This window comes from Bubalus kerabau, chromosome X, assembly GCF_029407905.1.
Source record: "Bubalus kerabau isolate K-KA32 ecotype Philippines breed swamp buffalo chromosome X, PCC_UOA_SB_1v2, whole genome shotgun sequence".
Taxonomy (NCBI): Eukaryota; Metazoa; Chordata; class Mammalia; order Artiodactyla; family Bovidae; genus Bubalus; species Bubalus kerabau.
In genome coordinates, this window is record NC_073647.1 from 121277663 (window position 1) to 121299216 (window position 21554).

Genomic DNA, 21554 nt, shown 5'->3' on the forward strand with positions numbered 1-21554 from the left:
TCTCTAGTTCTTAGTATCTTCCTGAATATTATTTGTGAACTTCTCCCTCAGTAAGGATCCTTTCTTCTCATGTTCATACTTTGTGTTAGTGAGCATCTCTTCCTCAGATTTTCTTCCCCTACCTTTTCTGATTATCTATTGCTACAAACAAATTACTCCAGAGCATAGTGGTTTAAAATAAATGACTATGTTGCTCATGTTTTTGTAAGTCAGAAATTCAGGAGACTTGACTGAGTAGCTCTTACTTGAGTTTTTTCATGGTTTGGCCGTTAGATGCCAACTGAGCCTAGAGTCATCTGAAGGCTTTACTGGGTTAAACATCCAAGATGGCTTACATTCATAGCTGGCAGTTGGTTCTGGATTCTGGCTATCAGTTAACAGCTCAGCTGATATGTGGGGGGGGGGGGGGCACCTACATGTGAACTCTCCAACATGGCAGTCTCAGAATGTACTTCTTTACATGGAGGTTTAGGGCTCTAGCATAAGCGGTTCAGCAAACAAGGTGGTAGGTTCAAGACCTCTTTTTGTTATTTATTTATTTTTAATTGGAGGATAATTACTTTACAAAATTGTGTTGGTTTCTGCCATACATCCACATGAATCAGCCATAGATTTACATATGTCCCCTCCCTCTTGAACCTCCCTTCCACCTCCCACCCCATCCCACCTAGCCACAGCAATCAGAGAAGGAAAAGAAATAAAAGGAATCCAGATTGGAAAAGAAGTAAAACTCTCACTGTTTGTAGATGACCCGATGCTATACACAGAAAACCCTAAGGATACCACCAGAAAATTACTAGAACTAATCAATATAGTAAAGTCACAGGATATAAAATTAATACACAGAAATCCCTAGCATTCCTATACACTACTAATAAAAAATTATAGAAATTAAGGAAACAATCCCACTCACCATTGCAATGAAAAGAAAAAAATACCTAGGAATAACTCTACCTAAAGAGACAAAAGACCTGTATGCAGAAAACTATAAAACACTAATGAAAGAAATCAAAGATGACACAAACAGATGGAGGTGGATTCTTTACCGCTGAGCCACCAGGGAAGCCTTGTATACACACACACACACACACACACACACATACACACACACATACACATACACAATAAAATATTACTCAGCCATAAGAAAGAATGAAATAACGCCATTTGCAGCAACATGAATGGGCCTAGAGATTGTCATACTGAGTGAAGTAAGTCAGAGAAAGACAAATACCTCATAGGTATAATATAAAAAAATTATATAAATGAACTTATTTATAAAAACAAAAACACAGAAAATGAATTTATGGTTACTGGGGGAAAGGATGGGGGGAGGGAAGGATAGACTAGGAGTTTGGGACTGACATGTACACACTGCTTATATTTAAAATAGATAAGCAATGATGACCTGCTGTATAGCACAGGGAACTCTGCTCGATATTCTGTAATAACGTAAATGGGGAAAGAATTTGAAAAAGAATAGACACTTGTATATGTATAACTGAATCACTTAACTGAATACCTGAAAATAACACAACATTGTAAATCAACTATACTCCAGTATAAAATAAATTTTTTTTAAGAATGAAAAAAAATAATGTAGCATCACTTCAGCTGTACTCTGGTCAATGCAGTCATGAGCCTGCCCAGAATTAAGTGGAATATCAAGAATATTTTGACCAATATTTTTCAAGCCATCACATTTCTGAAGTCCCATGTGTCCTGGATTGTAGAAGGATCTCTACAGGATGTGTTTCCATTTCTTTTAGCCAGGTGGCTCAGATTTTATTGGTCTGAAACCAATATTGATTTTTCAGCTTAGGGATTCTCATACCATTTAAGTAGAAAATTCATATTACACATCTAGCAGAAACCTGTGACTTCATATTCTTCAGTTCAGTTCAGTTCAGTCGCTCAGTCGTGTCCGACTCTTTGCGACCCCATGAATCGCAGCACTCCAGGCCTCCTTGTCCATCACCAACTCCCGGAGTTCACTCAGACTCACGTCCATTGAGTCAGTGATGCCATCCAGCCATCTCATCCTCTGTCATCCCCTTCTCCTCCTGCCTGCAATCCCTCCCAGCATCAGAGTCTTTTCCAATGAGTCAACTCTTCGCATGAGGTGGCCAAAGTACTGGAGTTTCAGCTTTAGCATCATTCCTTCCAAAGAAATCCCAGGGCTGATCTCCTTCAGAATGGACTGGTTGGATCTCCTTGCAGTCCAAGGGACTCTCAAGAGTCTTCTCCAACACCACAGTTCAAAAGCATCAATTCTTATTCTTAGAAACTAAATCCATTTAAAGTTGTGGGTGGAGACCACCTCCTTGTTAAATCCTTGAGCTGATCAGGGTTCTTCCCACGCCCAAGGTAAGAGAAACCCAAGTAAGACAGTAGGTGTTGCAAGAGGGCATCAGAGGGCAAACACACTGAAACCATACTCACAGAACACTAGTCAATCTAATCACACTAGGACCACAGCCTTGTCTAACTCAATGAAACTAAGCCATGCCCTTGGGGCAACCCAAGACGGGTGGGTCATGGTGGAGAGATTTGACAGAATGTGGTCCACTGGAGAAGGGAATGGCAAACCACTTCAGTATTCTTGCCTTGAGAACCCCATGAACAGTATGAAAAGGCAAAATGATAGGATACTGAAAGAGAAACTCCCCAGGTCAGTAGGTACCCAATATGCTACTGGAGATCAGTGGAGAAATAACTCCAGAAAGAATGAAGGGATAGAGCCAAAGCAAAAAGAATACCCAGCTGTGGATGTGACTGGTGATAGAAGCAAGGTCCGATGCTGTAAAAAGCAATATTGCATAGGAACCTGGAATGTCAGGTCCATGAACCAAGGCAAATTGGAAGTGGTCAAACACAAGAGATGGCAAGAGTGAATGTCGACATTCTAGGAATCAGCAAACTGAAATGGACTGGAATGGGTGAATTTAACTCAGATGACCATTATATCTACTACTGCGGGCAGGAATCCCTCAGAAGAAATGCAGTGGCCATCATAGTCAACAAAAGAGTCTGAAATGCAGTACTTGGATGCAATCTCAAAAACGACAGAATGATCTCTGCTCGTTTCCAAGGCAAACCATTCAATATCACAGTAATCCAAGTCTATGCCCCAACCAGTAACGCTGAAGAAGCTGAAGTTGAACGGTTCTATGAAGACCTACAAGACCTTTTAGAACTAACACCCAAAAAAGATGTCCTTTTCATTAGAGGGGACTGGAATGCAAAAGTAGGAAGTCAAGAAACACCTGGAGTAACAGGCAAATTTGGCCTTGGAATACGGAATGAAGCAGGGCAAAGACTAATAGAGTTTTGCCAAGAAAATGCACTGGTCATAACAAACACCCTCTTCCAACAACACAAGAGAAGACTCTACACATGGACATTACCAGATGGTCAACACTGAAATCAGATTGATTATATTCTTTACAGCCAAAGATGGAGAAGCTCTATACTGTCAGCAAAAACAAGACCAGGAGCTGACTGTGGCTCAGACCACAAACTCCTTATTGCCAAATTCAGACTTAAATTGAAGAAAGTAGGGAAAACCACTAGACCATTCAGGTATGACCTAAATCAAATCCCTTATGATTATACAGTGGAAGTGAGAAATAGATTTAAGGGCCTAGATCTGATAGATAGAGTGCCTGATAAACTATGGAATGAGGTTCGTGACATTGTACAGGAGACAGGGATCAAGACCATCCCCAGGGAAAAGAAATGCAAAAAAGCAAAATGGCTGTCTGGGGAGGCCTTACAAATAGCTGTGAAAAGAAGATAAGCAGAAAGCAAAGGAGAAAAGGAAAGATATAAACATCTGAATGCAGAGTTCCAAAGAATAGCAAGAAGAAATAAGAAAGCCTTCTTCAGCGATCAATGCAAAGAAATGGAGGAAAACAACAGAATGGGAAAGACTAGGGATCTCTTCAAGAAAATCGGAGATACCAAAGGAAAATTTCATGCAAAGATGAGCTTGATAAAGGACAGAAATGGTATGGACCTAACAGAAGCAGAAGATATTAAGAAGAGATGGCAAGAATACACAGAAGAACTGTACAAAAAAGATCTTCAAGACCCAGATAATCACGATGGTGTGATCACTGACCTAGAGCCAGACATCCTGGAATGTGAAGTCAAGTGGGCCTTAGAAAGCACCACTACGAACAAAGCTAGTGGAGGTGATGGATTTCCAGTTGAGCTATTTCAAATCCTGAAAGATGATGCTGTGAAAGTGCTGCACTCAATATGCCAGCAAATTTGGAAAACTCAGCAGTGGCCACAGGACTGGAAAAGGTCAGTTTTCATTCCAATCCCAAAGAAAGGCAATGCCAAAGAATGCTTAAACTACTGCACAATTGCAGTCAACTCACACGCTAGTAAAGTAATGCTCAAAATTCTCCAAGCCAGGCTTCAGCAATATGTGAACCATGAACCTCCAGATGTTCAAGCTGGTTTTAGAAAAGGCAGAGGAACCAGAGATCAAATTGCCAACATCTGCTGGATCATGGAAAAAGGAAGAGAGTTCCAGAAAAACATCTATTTCTGCTTTATTGACTATGCCAAAGCCTTGGACTGTGTGGATCACAATAAACTGTGGAAAATTCTGAAAGAGATGGGCATACCAGACCACCTGATCTGCCTCTTGAGAAATTTGTATGCAGGTCAGGAAGCAACAGTTAGAACTGGACATGGAACGACAGACTGGTTCCAAATAGGAAAAAGAGTTCTATTGTCACCCTGTTCATTTAACTTATATGCAGAGTACATCATGAGAAACTCTGGGCTGGAAGAAACACAAACTGGAATCAAGATTTCCGGGAGAAATATCAATAACCTCAGATATGCAGATGACACCACCCTTATGGCAGAAAGTGAAGAGGAACTAAAAAGCCTCTTGATGAAAGTGAAAGTGGAGAGTGAAAAAGTTGGCTTACAGCTCAACATTCAGAAAACGAAGATCATGGCATCTGGACCCACCACTTCATGGGAAATAGATGGGGAAACAGTGGAAACAGTGCCAGACTTTATTTTTCTGAGCTCCAAAATCACTACAGATGGTAACTGCAGCCATGAAATTAAAAGACACTTACTCCTTGGAAGCAAAGTTATGACCAACCTAGATAGCATATTCAAAAACAGAGACATTACTTTGCCAACAAAGGTTCGTCTAGTCAAGGCTATGGTTTTTCCTGTGGTCATGTATGGATGTGAGAGTTGGACTGTGAAGAAGGCTGAGCACCGAAGAATTGATGCTTTTGAACTTGGTGTTGGAGAAGACTCTTGAGAGTCCCTTGGACTGTAAGGAGATCCAACCAGTCCATTCTGAAGGAGATCAGCCCTGGGATTTCTTTGGAAGGAATGATGCTAAAGCTGAAACTCCAGTACTTTGGCCACCTCATGCGAAGAGCTGACTCATTGGAAAAGACTCCGATGCTGGGAGGGATTGGGGGCAGGAGGAGAAGGGGACGACAGAGGATGAGATGGCTGGATGGCATCAGTGACTCGATGGACGTGAGTCTGAGTGAACTCCGGGAGTTGGTGATGGACAGGGAGGCCTGGCGTGCTGCCATTCATGGGGTCACAAAGAGTCAGACATGACTGAGCGACTGATCTGATCTGATCTGATCTGACCCTCAGTGAAGGGACCACTCTTTTGGAAATCTGGTTTTATAAAACAAAAGACATTCCATCTCATCTTTCATTGACCCAAGGCCATATCTTCTGTCGCTATTGCTAAGTCGCTTCAGTCGTGTCCAACTCTGTGCGACCCCATAGACAGCAGCCCACCAGGCTCTGCTGTCCCTGGGATTCTCCAGGCAAGAACACTGGAGTGGGCTGCCATTGCCTTCTCCATTGTGTGAAAGTGAAAAGTGAAAGTGAAGTCGCTCAGTCGCATCCGACTCATAGCGACCCCATGGACTGCAGCCTACCAGGCTCCTCCATCCACGGGATTTTCTAGGCAAGAGTACTGGAGTGGCTTGCCATTGCCTTCTGTCCCTGTATGGCTATTAAATCCCAGTACTTGGCCTAAGGAACTTTAGTTGGATCGGACGCTGCACCCTATCCCCAGCCCAAACCCGTGGAGCCTTGTTTTCGATTTCCTTAGTTTTGCATTGTAAGGATTTGCTTTCCTTTATTTTGAACTAAGCTACATATTTGCAAGTTATTGTTCATTTATCCTATCCAGCATCTCTGTGTGTCTGTAGTGAGAGGGTAATCTATAGTAACTCAGTCCAAGATGGTCCCCAGAGGTCCTCAGTTCTCCAACAAATTTTGAGGTTAGATAAAAGGAGAATTGTTGAATGATTGTCCTTGAAGGTAAATTTAAGAGGTCATCATTAGTGGACGAGAATAAGCATTTTCCCTCCACTAGCCTACTTTTCTGTAAGGGCATCTCTTTCTTACTTTCTGATCTAGATCAATGGGCAGATACTATGTTAGCCAACCTCAAATGGCAGCTGAAGCATGTGTAGTCACTACCTTTTTGCCATCCAGTGCAGCTATTCTTCTTGTCATAGATTTGGCAGGATAATCAATAGGACCCAAATGGCAATCAACTTTATGTGATTGCACTTGGTTTCCCATCGATTTCAGTGCTGACTCTATGGCAGAATAATGAGGGAAATCTGATGCCAATCATTGCCTGTGAATGCCACTGCACATCTTTCTAGGTGACTGAACAACGTCAAAGACAGCGGGAGACAGAGACATGCTGGCAAAAAACAGTGAGGACCGAGCAAGCCCCATTGCTGAAAATGAAGAAAAAGATGTTAATAGAGATGTGAAAAGGAAAGCTTGACTTATGATACCCCTTTGATCCAAAACACCATTGTAAAACCTGGGTTGGTACAGTGGAGGATAAAATCAGCCTCAGGGCCACATAGCCTGAAAAAGATTTCAAAGTATGTTTCCCTAACAATCATGATGTTTAGTGGCTTAATCTTAGTGAGGAAATCCTGGTTTTAAGCTCACATTTGGAAATGATTAATTGCTTTTTGACCATCAAATGTCACTTTCTTGAAGCCAAGAATCACATTTTTATTCACCCACAAAGTACTCAGCCGACCTATGCCATATAAATTCTCAATGAATAATTGATGGAAATCTATGCTATACATTTTATAGGTAGCTTTTTATAATCTTGGACCTAGTAATGTACTATAGTATTCCTCACACTTGTCCAGCCAATATTGACATCATCGTTTGACATATGTCAGAACCATCACACCAAGCAAAGGATCACAATAGATCTTAATAAGGAAGCAAAGTTAATAAAAACAATGAAACACATTTTACTTGGAGCTTATACTTTAGAAGAAATCTACTCCGCCTTTGTGTTATTTAGTTCTGACTTTGGCAAAAATTTTCTGCAGAGTATGTTTTTAAATGTTATTTCTATTTTTGAAAAGGAAATGTATTCACAGTAGCCAAAAGTTAAAGTAATATGGAAAGACATATATTAAAGCATATCCCTTCTGCTGTCTCCATCTACTTCTTTCTCACTAGTCCCTTTTAGGCAATCAGTCATCCCACTTAATTGTGTTGCAGTGCTTTATGCAATCACAAGCAAATATGAGTAATTATTCCTATAGTCCCCATTTCTTCTACAAAAGGAAGCATACTCTAGATGTTGTTCTGCCTCTCTTTTTTCACAATATAACCTAGAAATTTTTTTCCATATTGGTACATAGAAAATAATACTTTCATTCAATTTGAGCAATGGCATAGTATTCCATTGTGTGGCTGTGGCAAAGTTTATTTAACCAATACCCTATTATTGGACAATTGTGTTGTGTTCAATCTTTTGCAATTACGAACAGTGCTGCAATGAATAATCATGAAAATGTATCATTTCTTACATGGGCAATTGCATCTGTGTAATAGGTGCAAAAGGTAAATATGTTGGTACTTGTGATATTGTCAATTTGCCCTCGATTCAGGTTACAACATTTATATTTCTACATGTACTGTGTGGGCATATCTGCTGCCCCACAACTTTACCTGTAGAATGTGTTGTCAAATGTTTATAGTTTTGTCGACCTGACAGGTGAGCAATAACACCTCAGTGTAATTTTAACTTGCATTTCTAAAATGATGACTGATGTTCAGCATATTTTTACATGTTCTAAGGGCCATTTATATTGTTTTTTTTTGTTTGGTATGTGTTAACTATGTCTATTCTTTGTCTATTTACCATGTTTATTGACATGCTTTTATGGTTTTCTTGTTTCTTGCTTACATTTAAATGTTCAATTCATTTGAAACTTGTTCAGTTGTACAGTTTGAAGTATAGATACAACTTTGTACTTTTTTTTCAGTTCACAACCAAGTAGTATAAAGTTCTTTATAAGTCTACCTACTAGAAATGACATCTTTAGCAAATGCTAACATCATGTACGTCAAGGCTGTGTATTGTCACCCTGCTTATTTAACTTATATGCAGAGTACATCATGAGAAATGCTGGGCTGGAGGAAGCACAAGCTGGAATCAAGATTGCTGGGAGAAATATCAATAACCTCAGATATGCAGATGACACCACCCTTATGGCAGAAAGTGAAGAGGAGCTAGAGTCTCTTGATGAAAATGAAAGAGGAGAGTGAAAAGGTTGGCTTAAAGCTCAACATTTAGAAAACTAAGATCATGGCATCTGGTCCCATCACTTCATGGGAAATAGATGGGGAAACAGTGGAAACAGTGTCAGACTCTATTTTTTTGGGCTTCAAAATCACTGCACTGGTGATTGCAGCCATGAAATTAAAAGACGCTTACTCCTTGGAAGGAAAGTTATGACCAACCTAGACAGCATATTCAAAAACAGAGACATTACTTTGCCAACAAAGGTTCGTCTAGTCCAGGCTATGGGTTTTCCAGTGGTCATGTATGGATGTGAGAGTTGGACTGTGAAGAAAGCTGAGCACTGAAGAATTGATGCTTTTGAACTGTGGTGTTGGAGAAGACTCTTGAGAGTCCCTTGGACTGTAAGGAGATCCAACCAGTCCATTCTAAAGGAGATCAGTCCTGGGTGTTCATTGGAAGGACTGATGCTAAAGCTGAAACTCCAGTACTTTGGCCACCTCATGCGAAGAGTGGACTCATTGGAAAAGACTCTGATGCTGGGAGGGATTGGGGGCAGGAGGAGAAGGGGACGACAGAGGATGAGATGGCTGGATGGCATCACCGACTCGATGGACATGAGTTTGAGTGAACTCCGGGAGTTGGTGATGGACAGGGAGGCCTGGCGTGCTGTGATTCATGGGGTTGCAAAGAATCGGACACTACTGAGTGACTGAACTGAACTGAGCAACTGAACTAAACTGAACATCATGTACATGGTTTAATCTCTGGACTTCCTAATTCTCTTCCATTGGTCTCATTCTTTATTCAAGCACTTTTTTTTTTTCTTATTTGGCTGTGCTGCATCTTACTTGTGGCATGCAAGATCTTCATTGCCGTGTGCCGGATCTTTAAGTTGAGACATGAGGGATCTAGTTCTCTGCCCAGGGATTGAACCCAGGCCCTCTGCATTGGGAACATGGAGTCTTACCCACCGGACCACTAGGGAACTCTGAAAGCACTTTTTAAGTTGCTGAGACATCCCAGTATGTTTTAATTCTGATAGGGTCAGTGTCCTTGTATGGTCTTTCTCTTTCAGAATTCCACTGGCTACTCTTGCTTATTTTTAAGTGAGTGTTTCTTATAGTTTTGTTTGTGATCATTTAACCTTGGGTGTGAGGACATGAAGAATGAAGCAAACTTCTGCATATGTCATAGAAACTTCTTTATATAGATTCTTTTTCTCTCCTTGATTTAAAAAAAAAAAAAACTGAGGCTGAATGTTTTGATGGGGAGTTTTCTTTTGAATCTAAGGTTAAGTTTGCATTGGCTAACATATCCCCAAGGAAGTTTGTTATGAATAATTAACTTGTCTTACCAAATAAAAATAGCATAGGTGAACCCATGGTGGTCAGAGTACCATCTTCCCTGGTCCTAGAATGGATTAAGCCAATAAGGCCCTGGCTTCAGGTCTAACAGTCTTAAGGGAAAGGGTTCAGATAGCAGTTTTCTGGCTCTGAGTGAAAGCTGGGAGAGATGCCTTGACATTTGTGAGTGAATGTTCCACAACTAGCTAGACAACGACACAAAAACACAGAAGTTCAGGACTGCCTAGTGCATTCCGGGAGTGGCAAGTAATTTGGTGGAGCAGTAAGGAGATATATGGGGGCATGGGTGAGGCCTATGTGGCCAGATAGATCCTGCAGGGTCCTCTATGTCAATGCCTGGACCCAAAATCTAACTCCTTTCTTTAGTCTGTGGAAAATCACTGAAGGATTTGTTATTTTGCTGTTTTGCTGTTAAAAATGGAGAAGGAAATGGCAACCCACTCCAGTATTCTTGCCTAGAGAATCCCATGGACAGAGGAGCCTGGTGGGCTGCCGTCTATGGGGTCGCACAGAATCGGACACGACTGAAGTGACTTAGCAGCAGTAGCTATTAAAAAATCTTACTTTCATACTAAAAATAGTGCCCATAACTCTTTCTTGCCACACTCCTCTCTTCCAAAAAGACCACTGCTGCAATTTCTTGTATGTATTTTCTCAGTTTTCTTTCCAGAAACATGTAAACATTATGAGTATATGTCCTTTTTAAAAGGAGATTCTATTATATCATACTGCAATTTGTTTTTTCTTCTTCTTAATTACTAGTCTTTTCTATAACTGCCCTTGAAAAGCCACATCAATTGAGGGAACACTACCTTTTTACAATTGGTATAAAATAATGATTTTCCTCCACAAAACATATTAAATAAATGCAATATAATGAGAATTTTGACACTGTGGTTTCAAAGACATACTCACCAATTGACTTGAATAACAGCAGTTTCTAGTTGGAAATGAACTACTTTAAACTGTGTACTGTGTTTTGATGAAGCCAAAAGCATCTTGTTTTGTGTATGGGGACCCAGAGAAAGGGATGAAGCAGTGGCACCTCCCGCACATCTTCAGTTTGGAGTTCACGTGGTCTATTTCCATGTGATCCAAGCACTCTGTGTTTTAGCCTTTAGTTCGCTCTATGTTTTTTTTGTGCTATGACTTTATTTTTAAGAACAGACACAGGGCAAGGTAACTGAGCCACAGAAAAGTGAAGAAAATGGCACAGAAAGCAGAATTTTTAATAGGAACAGCTTCCTTGTGACCCCTCCACCACCCACCATCCACTATGGGTAAGAATGATGAACCTTAATTATGTGCACACTTGCAAAAGGATGTGTATTCTTTCCAGAAACTTGTTTTCATAGTTCCATTGATTTCTTCTTTTAATTCACAAAACGTTTGGGGGTATTTAAAGTTAGATTAGAGCACAACACAGTTTACCCCAGTACAATTAACCTAGATACTCTTTCATGAAACAGCTCTTCACTTAGTGACCAGGCTTTCAGGAACAAATCATAGTCTAGGAGGGAGGATGTGATGGGTCTCCAGGACTGTAGATCACAGCCAAGGCCACAACAGCATGCCCTGATCTGTACAGTTTGGTTTATGACTCTCCAGGGCATCCCTGGTAGCTCAGCTGGTGAAGAATCCACCTGCAATGCAGGAGACCCTGGTTCGATTCCTGGGTTGGGAAGATCCCCCGGAAAAAGGATAGGTTACCCACTCCAGTATTCTTGGACTTTCCTGGTGCCTCAGATAGTAAAGAATCTGCATGCAATGCAGGAGGCCTAGGTTCAATCCCTGCATTGGGGACATCGCCTGGAGGAGGGCATGGCAACCCACTCTAGTATTCTTGCCTGGAGAATCCCCATGGACAGAGGAGCCTGGCGAGCTACAGTCCATGGGGCCACAAAGAGTCAGACACGACTGAGTGACTAAGCACAGCACAGTGTCTGCAGATAGCATAGTGACTCGAACCAGCCCCCTCTTTTAAGATTTTTTTTAATATGGACCTTTTTAAGGAAAAAAAAGTCTACTGAGTTTGTTACAATATTGCTTCTGTTTTATGTTTTGGTTTTTTGGCCGCAAGGCAGATGGGATCTTAGCTCCCCTACCAGGGATCAAACCTGTAACCCCTGCATTGGAAGGTTAAATCTTAACCACTGGACTGCCAGGGAAGTCCCTAACCAACCCCCCTTACTAGATGATCTAGATTTTATTTTTAAAAAAAGTCTACAAAAAATGCTGCAACAGAGAACCTTTTACACACATACTAAAACCCTTGAGCAAGAATATCTTTAGGAGACATTTGGGAATAGAATTGCTGGGTCAAAGAGTGTACGCATTTACAATGTGAAAGCCAATGCCAAGTTGTCCTTCCCAGAAGATGCAACAATCTTAAACTGCCATTAACATTGATAAGAGGATGATAGCAAATACTTTCAGATATGAAAGTATCTGTTTTTATATGCATTTCTTTAAATGTTAGTGAAGTATAAGAATGAATGAGAAGTATCTTTCATGTGCTTATGGCTATTTGCAATTGTTTTCTTTGAATTGCCTTGTCATGCCCTTACCCCACTTTTTCATTAACTTGTTAGCCTTTATTGAATTGTGAGGCTTAAGGATTAAAATACAATCATATTTTAGAAAGTTCTTTGGCTGTAAAGCACCCCATTATCACAGTTTAGTCAGGTGAATGATAAAGTACACATATTTAGTGATTTCTGAAGATTCTGAGCATAGCTTTCTCTGAGGCTCTCTGATGGAGAAAAACTACTATTAAAAGCATGCCGTTTATAAAATCTCACAGGCTCAAGCTCACTGAAATACAATTCTTTTCTTTTTTTTCTTCAAGTCTGATGTTTAGACAGAAAATAACAGTAACCAGGGAACTTGATAACCAAAAGAATTAGGAACTATATCTTCTGGCAAATAGACACAGGGAAACAATGGAAACTGAGAGACTTTATTTTGGGGGGCTCCAAAATCACTGTAGATGGTGACTGCAGCCATGAAATTAAAAGACGCTTGCTCCTTGGAAGAAAAGTTATGACCATCCTAGACAGCATATTAAAAAGCAGAGACATTACTTTGCCAACAAAAGTCCGTCTAGTCAAAGCTATGGTTTTTCCAGTAGTCATGTATGGATGTGAGAGTTAGACTATAAAGAAAGCTGAGTGCCAAAGAATTGATGCCTTTGAACTGTGGTGTTGGAGAAGACTCTTGAGAGTCCCTTGGACTGCAAGGAGATCCAACCAGTCCATCCTAAAGGAAATCAGTCCTGAATATTCATTGGAAGGACTGATGCTGAAGCTGAAACTTCAATACTTTGGCCATCTGATGCAAAGAACTGACTCATTTGAAAAGACCCTGATGCTGGGAATGATTGAAGGCAGGAGGAGAAGGGGACGACAGAGGATGAGATGGTTGGATGGCATCACGGACTCAATGGATATGAGTTTGAGCAGTCTGCAGGAGTTGGTGATGGACAGGGAAGCCTGGCGTGCTGCAGTCCATGGGGGTCTCAAAGAGTCAGACACTGAGCGACTGAACTGAGACCTTCTGAAAATAAGAATTTGATTTGTCAGACTATTCAAAAGTAGAAAAGGAGAGACACATCAGTATTGTATTAATTTCATAAAAACACTGCTTTCCTTTCTCTATGAGGGTTGGAAACATTTCTTCTTTCTCCTCTTTGGAGAATGCATACTTGGTAGCTGCGGCTTAATGAAGGCAATGTTTTCCTGCTCTGAACTTTCATTTTCCCTATACACAATCTTCATGGCCCAGGTGGGCATTCAGGCATCTTTCAGCCCTGGTTTGAGCCACATTTCCAACAGGATCTGACTCTCTTCTTGAATGTGAAGTGGGTGCTCCGTCCACAGTAGACATTACTTTGTTGTCTTCTTGGCCTTTGTGGTCAAGTTTCCATTCTTAGGAGAATCTCCACCCTGGCCCCCAAGGTCAGCCAGGTCTTGCTTCTTTTAGAAATCTTGGTTCCCTCACTCCCACAGGGTCCCTCTAGATCTTGCCCTTCACAGCTGTTTGCCTCTTCCTTAGGCTTTCAACTTCACCTCTTTTAGGAAGTGTGTTTCATTTCCCAACTAGATTATGAGGCTCCTGAAGTCAAGAATCCCGTGGTCAATTTCTTAGTGGCCCCCTCCTGAATGGGGCCTGAAACACTGCCGAGCTTTCAAATAATTTTTGACTGGATATGAGTAGGAACTTGGGTGCTTTTAGCCTGTAATCTGAGGTCCTTGTCAGACCTTCCTACCATAGATGGTTTCTTCTGACCATTTCTTCTCTGCTTCAGCCTGGTGACCCATGTCCTCCACCTATCTCTTCAACCTTGGGGTTCTCTGACCATTCAGTCCTCACTCTTCTGGTCTACTCATCCTCAGGAAAAATCTCATTGACTCCATATTTTCTGCCAGCAGTGACAAGAGGCCTAGCCAACCTCTGGAGTTCAACTCAGGCTCACCTGGCCTAGTCACGTGTTCATCAGACATCTGCAGGTGGACAGTGCTGAGGTGCCTCCAACTCAGCCTATCTGAAACCAGACTCCTTGCTGTCTCCCAGCCCTGTTTGTGTATTCCCTATCTCTGCCGGTGGCCCCACTGCCCTCCTAGTCATCCAAGCTAGAAATCTAAGTGTCATCCATGATTCTTGCTCACATATCAAACCCTGCCCATTTGAATCCCCTAGTGTCACCCCTTCCCACCCCAACTCTCAGCGCCTTAGCTCTGGAGAATTGTAGCCTCTTAACCAGCCTGACTTTAATCTCCTACTTCTCAATGTCTTCCAGAATGATCAAATTTCCCCCATTCAAAACAGTTCCCCAGCTCTCTGTTGCCTACAAGGTGAAGTCCTCTATTCTCAGCCAGTTGTATAAGCCCCAGAGAGCTCTGTCCCTCAGGACTCCCATTGCACACACAGCTGATGCTATCTGCTCACCCACACCACACCCATGCTATTCTTAGCTCGCCTCTTGCTCCAAATGCCTGCCTTGGCGCCAACCTTCTTCCACTTCCTCTTGACCTGGTCAGCTCTGTTTGTCCTTTAGCACTGGTCTCTGGGCACTCTTCTTCAGGAAGTGCAGCATTTGTTTATATCTGATCCCTTGTGTTTCAGCCCCCTACTCCCAGCTAAGCAGTACCCCAGCCAAATCACTGTGCTTTCGCATGAAATGCAACTTTCTGTTTATTCACGCGATCTTTCTCTTTCTGTATCTGGCTTCCCACTTGATTGTGAGCTCCTGAGGACAGGGTTTGTATTTTATGTATCTTTAGTCTGACACACATTAAGTCTGCTGAACGAAAAAACAACAGTGTTTATTCCTCCTCAGGATATAAACAATTGCCATGAGTGATATATGGATGAAATTGTTTATGGTGCTTTATAAATCCACCTTCTACTGCCTTACAGAACATATGTCTGTGAGTTTATGTGGGATAAAGATTTTAGAATTGATGTCAATGCCATGTTTTATTACGTATATTGGGTACTCGTTTGTTCCCGTGCAACTTTTTCTGGCTAAACAACAACACATCATGACAGAGTGGGAAGTGTGAACTCTGTGCCTGTTGTGAAATGACCGTGGTATAGGTTAAATGTGTGTGGCAATACGTTGCTTATATAATCAAATTTGTCTGGATGTTGCTTCTGGGATAAGAGCAAGCTGCCAAATGTTGAGGGGGTAACCACAAGCATAAGCCAGAATAAATCAAGTGGCTGTCAGGATAAAGAGGACTATAAAACTGGCAATGGAGAGGAAAAGAAAGCAAAACAGTAGTGCCTTGTATTCATGTGGCTGCTATCAGGGCTCCTGGGTCAGTATTTCTTATCAAATGGTAACTCTAGCATCAGAATAGAAAAGAAAGAATTAGGCAATTTTATCTTGGTTTCAGGTTCTTAGTAAGGAAATATGATAAATTCTCAGATTCAGCTTAACATATAGGACGCAATTATCAGCAGTCTTTCAAGTCACTCCAAGTGTGAATGTGCTCTCAGGGGAACCTGTTGGTCAGCTTCTGTCTCCTTCTGCCCCCTAGTGGTTCATTTGGAGTTGTTGACACGCTTAACCTTGAGCAGTTTGGGGCCCCTTGTGCAGGAAAGGGAAGACAGTTTTGCCTAGAAATGAAGAAAACAGTATCTCTGTATATAGACCCTAGCATTTTTAAAATTAGAATTTATAGAGTATATTTCTTTTGTAACTGTCCAGAAATCACCCACTCCTGAAAGCCTAGTTTAACCTATAAAACAAACATTATCAACCCTTACTTTACATAAGCCTGGCCATGCCCTCAAAAAATATTGTGGCTTCTTGATTCTTGTAGAATGATTGACACATTGATTTTATTACCTTCATCTTGTCTAGATTATTAATAGTTCATTGTTCTGCTTGATCTTCCTTCCCTGTTAATCTTTGTGAGATTTGTGGTTTGTAATCGTTTTGTAGCCAGCATTCTCAAATAATGTAGTTTTCATTTTATATTAATCTGAAATGGAATGTTATTGGGTAAAATACCCCTTAGGAGTATAATGAAAAGGACGCATTAATTTTCAGGTCAAGAGGGCTAATAAGTCCCCTCTCCCTTAAATCTGTATTAATTGCTAATAACTTTTAATAGAATGGAGTACATGAAGCTAATTTCGATTACTTCTTTTCAATGTGCAGCATATCTGAAATGCTTGGCCAGAATAGGAAAAGAAGCTCTAGAAGGTCGAGTACTTAATAAATATGCTTTATGATACTGCGATTTGTAAATGAGCCCAAATTGAAAGAAATTTGGGGCTTCAAGAGGGAATGCTCGTGTTTTGAATCAAAGGGGCATGTAATACGGAGACTTGAACATTTTATGAGCACACACATGAGCAAAGCTTCATAGGATATACTTACTGCAGGGGTCCCCAACCTCAGGGATCTAATGCCTGATGATCTGAGGTAGAGCTGATGTAACGAAAATAGAAATAAAGTGCACAAACATAATGTGCTTGAAGCATCCTGAAGCCACCATCCCCTCCCCAGTCCATGGAAAAATGGTCTTCCACGAAACTGGTCCCTGGTGCCGAAAAGGTTGGAGACCACTGCTTTAGAGCATCATTATAGAAAATAAGCAAGAGGCAGCATAGCATGGTGGCTAAGTGTGTGGTACTGGTTCCAGATTGATTGAGTGAGAGTCCCAGTTCTGCTGGGTGACCTTGGGAAAGCTGCTTAACCTTCTCATTGCTAGTTTATTAATCTGTAAAATGGAGATAATGAGAGTGCTTTCTAATTCATATTGTTGCTGTGAAAATTAAATGGGATAAACCCTTTAGAACAGTTCTTGAGATGAATGTCATCAATCAACATTAGATATTTTTAGTACTAAAAGACATTCTCCTTTTGCATGCCTATGTTCACTGAAGCACTATTCACAATAGCCAAAAAGTGGACGTGATCCAGATGTCCATCACAAGACAAATGGATAAACAAAATGTGGTCTACCCATACAATGGAATATTATTCAGCCTCATAAAGGAGGGAAATCCTGTTTCATGCTACAAGATGGATGAACATTGAAGACATCATGCTAAGGGAAGGCAAAAAGGCAAAGCACTTGCTCAGTCATGTCCGACTCTTTGCAACTCCATGGACTGTAGCCTTCCAGGCTCCTCCATCCATGGGATTCTCCAGGCAAGAGTACTGGAGTGGGTTGCCATTTCCTTCTCCAGGGGATCTTCCCAACCCAGGGATTGAACCCGGGTCTCCCACATTGCAGGCAGACACTTTACCGTCTGAGCCACCAGGTAAGCTCATGCTAAGGGAAGCCAGTCACAAAAAGACAAATACTGCATGAATCCACTTACATGAAATATCTAAAATAATCAAATTTATAGAAACAGAAAGTAGAATGTGGGGGGAAGAGAAAAATGAAAAGATTTATTTAATGCATATAGCATTTCAGATTTACAAGATGAAAATTTCTGCAGATTGATTGCACTACAGGGAAAATATACTTAACACTAATAAAATGTACACTTAATAGTTAAGATGATAATTTTGATGTGGTTTTCTACCACAGTTAATAAAAAAAAAAATCTCTTCTGAACAAGAGTGATTTTCCAAGGAGCTGGGAAAGTTCTATGTCTTGATCTTGGTGCCAGTGATATGAGTGTGTTTACTTAGTCAAAAATCATCAAAAACATGTTTATGATAGGAGTACTTCCTGTTTGTGTCTTACACTTCTATGAAGAGTTTAAAACAAGGATACTCCCTTCAGAGACTTAAGCTTGCAATCTCATAGCCAGGCAAAGCAAACAATTGCTTATGGAAACAGGGCTTTAAAATACTAACATATACAGCAGAAATGACTATTCAGTCAAATAGAAATGACTGTTTGGCAAAGCAGGTAAGCTCAGAATTCAAAGAATTAAAAAAAATCTTTGTATAATGTTATAGCCAGAAGAAACTTAAGAAAATGTGACACAAGGAAATGGAGAAAGAATTCTTGCTAATCTATACAAGGATTTTATTCACTTTTCCAGCCACCCATACTTAGGGGAAGACTCAGAAGAACTCAGTGACACAAAATATACCTTTTTAAAAATAACACACAAGCACTTATGATAAATTTTGCCTATTTAAAGTGTACAATTCAGTTATTTTCGTATATTCAGAGTTGTGCAACCATCGCCACAATCAATTGTAGAACATTTTCATCACCTCAAAAAGAAACCCTGTATCTTTTAACACTTTCAGTTTCTCCCCAACATCCACGCCCTCGTCCATCCACCCATGCTGCTGCTGCTGCTGCTAAGTCGCTTCAGCAACCACTAATCTACTTTCTGTCTCTGGAAATATGCCTGTTAATTACATTTATATAAAGAGAATCATACAACATATGATCTTTTCTGACTGGTTTCTTAGTGTAATGATTTTGAGATTCAGCCACGTTGCAGACACATTTCTTGTGTGATTGTTCTGGCTAGAACTTTCTGAACAAGGTAGAAAAGAAGTGCTAATTCCTGGGATAAAGCACTATGAGTTAAAACATATATATTGTTTTATATATTGTTATATAATTTTATATATTGTTAGATTTTATATATTGTTAGATTCGATTTGCTACTGTTTTGTTTAGAATTTTTTTCCATGTTCATTGGGATATTGATCTGTAGTTTTCTTTAATATCTTGTTTAGGTTTTGGTATAAGAGTAATATTGTCCTTGCAGAATGATTTGGGAATTATGCCCCCCTACCTTTTTTTTCAGTTTTATGGAATATTTTGTGTAGAACTAGTATTATCTCTTTCTTAAAAGTTTTGCAAAATTCACCAGTGAAGTCATCTGGACCTGGAGTTTTCTTTGTGGGAAGATACATTTTTCCCTCCTGCACTCTATTATTAATTTACTAACTGACTTATTTACCTACTTAATTTCTGTGATAAGAACATTTAAAATAAGATCTACCCTTAACAAAATTTTAAGTAAACTATGCAGTATTATTAACTGTAGTCTCTATGCTGTTATTCTAGGAGTTATTCATCTCGTCTAACTGAAACTTTTTATCTTTTGACTAATCCCTCCTTGTTTCCTCCTTCCCCTAGACCCTGGCAACCACCATTCTACTCTGCTTCTGTGATTTTGACTATTTTAAATTCACAATAGCGGTGGTATCATGGAATATTTGTCCTTCTGTATCTGGCTTATTTCACTTAGTATATTGTCCTCCAGGTTCATCCATGTTGTTGCAAATGGCAGAATTTCTTTCTTAAGGCTAAATAATATTACACTGTTTGTGTACATCACATTTTAAAACCCAGGCATCCAATGATAGACATTTGGGTTGTTTCCACTAATTGGCTATTGCGAGTAATGCTGCAATGAACATGGAAGTACAGATAGCTCATTGAGATCCTGATTTCAATCCCTTTCAATACAAACCTAGAAGTAGGACTGCTGGGTCATGGTAGTTCTATTTTTAAGTGTTTTAGGAACATTTGTACTTTTTCCCATAGTGACTGTACCAGTTTACCTTGCTACCAATAGTAGGTGAGGGTTCATTTTTCTCCACACCCCTGGCAAAAATTACTTCTTTGAAAATAATAGCCATCCTAATAGCTGAGATGATCTCTCATTGTGGTTTTGATTTGCATTTCTTGGGTGATTAGTGATATTGAACACCTTTTCATATACCTGTTGGTCATGTCTTCATTGGAAAAATTTCTATTGGGTTCCTCTGTCAATTTTTAAATCAAGTATTTTGTTTTTTGCCATTGAGTTGTAGATGTGCTTATATATCCATATATTTGGATATTAACCCCTTAACAGATTTATGGGTTGCAGGCATTTTCTCCCATTTCATAGACTGCCTTTTCTTGTTGTTTTGATGTACTCCCACTTGTCTATTTTTGCTTTTGTTGCTTGTAATATTGGTATCGTATTCAAGAAATTATTGCTAAAGCCAATGTCAAGAAGCTTTTTTCTGTTTTCTTCTAGGAATTTTACTGTTTTAGGTCTTATATGTAAGTCTTTAATCCACTTTTTATTTGACTTTTGAGTAAAGTATAACAGTCCAGTTTCATACCTTTGCATGTAGATACACAGTTTGCTCAGCACCATTTATTGAAGAGACTATTCTATCCCCATTTTATACACTTGGCACCTTTGTCAAGTATTAGTTGACCGTAAGTGTCTGAGTTTATTTCTTGGCTCTCTATTCTGTTCCATTGGTCTGTCAGTTCCACACTATTTTGATTACCATATTTTTTTTGAGGTATAGTTGTAAATATAAGGTTCAAGTACACAATATAGTGCTTCACAGTTTTAAAGGTTGTACTTCCTTTATAGTTATTATAAAATATTGGCTATATTCCCTGTGTTGTGCAATATACCATTGTAGCCTATTTATTTTATACATAGTTGTTTGTACCTCTGAATCCCCTACCTCTGTCTTTCCCCTCCCATCTTCCCTCTCCCTACTGGTAACCATAAGTTCATTCTCTAAGTCTGTGAGTCTGTTTCTGTTTTGTAAATAAGTTTATTTACATCATTGTTTGTAGATTCTGCATGTAAGTGATATCATGTGATATTTGTCTTTCTCTCTCTGACTTAGTTTGATAATCTCCAGGTACATCTGTGTTGTTGCAAATGGCATTATTTCATTCTTTCTAATGGCTGAGTAATATTCCACTATATATATATATATATATATATATATATATGTACCACATCATCTTTATCCATTCATCTATTAATGCACATTTAGGTTGCTTCCATGTCTTGGCTATTTATTTCATTCTTTTTAATGGCTGAGTAATATTCCATTATATATATATACCACATCATCTTTATCCATTCATCTATTAATGGACATTCAGGTTGCTTCCATGTCTTGGCTATTGTAAATAGCACTGCAATGTACACTGGGGTGCATGTATCATTTTGAACCATGGTTTTCTCTGGATATACCCAGTAGTGTGATTGCTGGATCACATGGTATTTCTATTTTTAGTTACTTAAAGAAACTCTGCATTGTTCTCCATAGTGGCTGTGCCAGTTTCCATTCACACCAACAGTGTAAGAGGGTTCTCTTTTCGCCACACCCTCTCTAGCATTTG